The following is a 2,319-nucleotide window of genomic DNA, read 5'->3' on the forward strand; positions in this document are numbered from 1 at the left end:
GAGAGAGAGAGAGAGAGAGAGAGAGAGAGAGAGAGAGAGAGAGAGAGAGAGAGAGAGAGAGAGAGAGATTCACGCGCCCTTAAATGATTCCCGGGGATGAAGAGGAAGGAAGAAGCCAGCTTCCCCAGCTGTGTGAATGACAGCAACTTCTCCTCTCCAGCAGCTCACGTCCCCGGGCTACGTCTAACTGCTGAGGCAGCACCGCGACGCGCCACAGACAAGTTCAGTCCTAACTTTTGAGTAGGTCCCACTTCCCAGCTTCACTTTGCAAAAGTTAAAAAGAAAAAGGCGGGTGCCTCAGCCCCGGCCGCAAGCTTTCTCCGAGGCCACATGCTAACCATCTGCCGCTGTGGCCACCCAGACCCCCGCCCGCCCTCGCCTTCCCCCAGCTTTGTAGGGAGGACCAGGCACCGCGCGCGACCCAAGTCAACAGGGAGGCAGGCTGCCCGGGATGGAACATTCAAGAAGGTCCTAGTCCTGGGGCGGGGCAGAAGCTGCTGCAGCCCTAGCCAGAGGCAGGACGGGGGCGGCGAGGGAAGCCGGGCGAGCGGCGGGAAGGTTGGGCCTCGGGGGTGCGGGGCCGAGTCCCCTCGGAGAGACCCGGGGGCGGTGGTGGGAAAGGGCAGCCGAGCCCCCGCCGCCCGGGGCGAGGGGGTCCCCGGCTGCCCGTGGGAAGGCCGGCAGCGGTCCCCAAGGTCCGAGGAGAGCCTCACCTGGACAGCGGGCCGTGCGTGAGGGCGGCGACAGCTCGGGTCCGGTTGGTCCTGTCGGGTCCCGTCGCCTGCGCTCCCGGGGCTACCTCCCCGCTACCCTCAGCCTGCTGGCGGTGCGACTGGGCGACAGAGGGAGCCCGTCAGCCCTTTTATAAACCCCAGGCCTGCGCCGGCGCGCCGGGGAAGGGACGGCCGCAGCCCTCGCTACGTGCGTTCGGTCACACCAGCGCCCTCGCCACTGCGCAGGCGCGCGCCGCCTGTCTCCCACCCACCCGGAATCGCCCCGGCCCCGGGAGTTCCAGGCCCAGGCAGGCCCACGCGAGGACGCAGTGCGCCTGCGCAGAGCTCCCGCCACGCCACCGTTACCGTGGTTACCACGGGGTTTTTTTTTTTTCCCCTCCCAGTTCCTGGTTCAATTTAGCGCCTTCGTTTCAGGGTCAGCGTTCGGTCTCCGAGCGTCGAAGTCATCAGGATGGACGAGTCTGGAAAATTAGGAGAGGCTTTTATAAGCGTGTAGAAACCAACACGGAGTCGTGGAGAAGGAAATGAGACGGTGCGTCCCGGCAGGCGGTCGGGGCTCTATTGGCCCACGTGGCTTTTTGGGTTGATAAATGCCTAATTACACGTTGAAACACGAGATTTTCGCCCTGTCTCCCACCTGTATACTTAAATCAGCGAATAATAGATTGAAGTCGATCATCATCTGGGTTTAAATCCCGACCCAGTTTTGTATAAGGTTGGGCTTTAGCCTGCCAGTATCTTAGGCTCTACATCTGCAAAGGAATATCGTATTATTTATTATCTGTCTCCTAGGATGTCTGCAGAATTAAACACGATATTGAATGAAAAAGCGCTTACTTAGCACATGCCTGGGATTCAAGGAGAACTTGGAAAGTTACATAATGGGAGCAGGGGTGTGCCAGACTGTTAGCTTTTGAGCATTTGCTGACCATGGAAGAAGGCCTTAGATTTTGTTACCTACACCCAGACAAACCCACACAAAACAAACGAGCATCAACAACAGTAAAGCAGTTTGAGATAAGGCATAACCGCTAAGAGTTAGGTTCCCAGCACTCATGTGGGGCCACTCACAGAGGCCAGTAACTCCTGCTCCAGGGGATCTAACACCTCTGCGCCAGAGCACTTGTGTTTACCCACACAACACACCACGCACACACAGTTAAAATTAATAAAAGTAAATCTTTAAAAACAAAACGCGGTTGAGCACGCTGTCAGAGGCACTAACTGTTGTGTTTGATCTTAGTCCTGGTTTTAAAGAAAGCCTTAGGACGTGGAAGAAAGGACTATGCGGGAGATAATTTACCTCTTGTTGGTGAAAGAATAACTTCCCTAAGACTTGTTATTCATTAAAAACTGTCTGTAAAGGTCTCCTTGTTTGCTAAAGTATGGAACAACTGATAGACACTTATCTGGGAGGTGGCCTTGACTGTGGAGATAAATACTCCAAGCACCCCAAAGTAATGGTTTCTGAATTTGTGGTTCTGCGAGTCTAGTCAGGGTCAATAATTTTTGTAGGAAGGTTTTGATTCTTTCACTACAATGACAACACAGCTGAATTTTCCAGAGACTACAATGCCTTTGTAAT

The 2,319-nt window shown here is 55.0% G+C and overlaps 1 protein-coding gene across 2 annotated transcripts in view; it reads right to left on the minus strand.

Moving 5' to 3' along the window:
- The window catches only part of P4ha1 (prolyl 4-hydroxylase subunit alpha 1), a 53,097-nt gene extending 52,165 nt beyond the window's left edge, over positions 1–932 (minus strand). For both annotated transcript variants that reach the window (XM_050143123.1, XM_050143130.1), the window contains exon 1: positions 714–932. The gene's annotated coding sequence lies outside the window, so the exon portion shown is untranslated. The remainder of the gene's footprint in view (positions 1–713) is intronic.
- Between the last annotated feature and the right edge of the window lie 1,387 nt (positions 933–2,319).

This window comes from Alexandromys fortis, unplaced genomic scaffold, assembly GCF_014885135.2.
Source record: "Alexandromys fortis isolate MF-2015 unplaced genomic scaffold, M_Fortis_MF-2015_v1.1 scaffold_9, whole genome shotgun sequence".
Classification (NCBI taxonomy): Eukaryota; Metazoa; Chordata; class Mammalia; order Rodentia; family Cricetidae; genus Alexandromys; species Alexandromys fortis.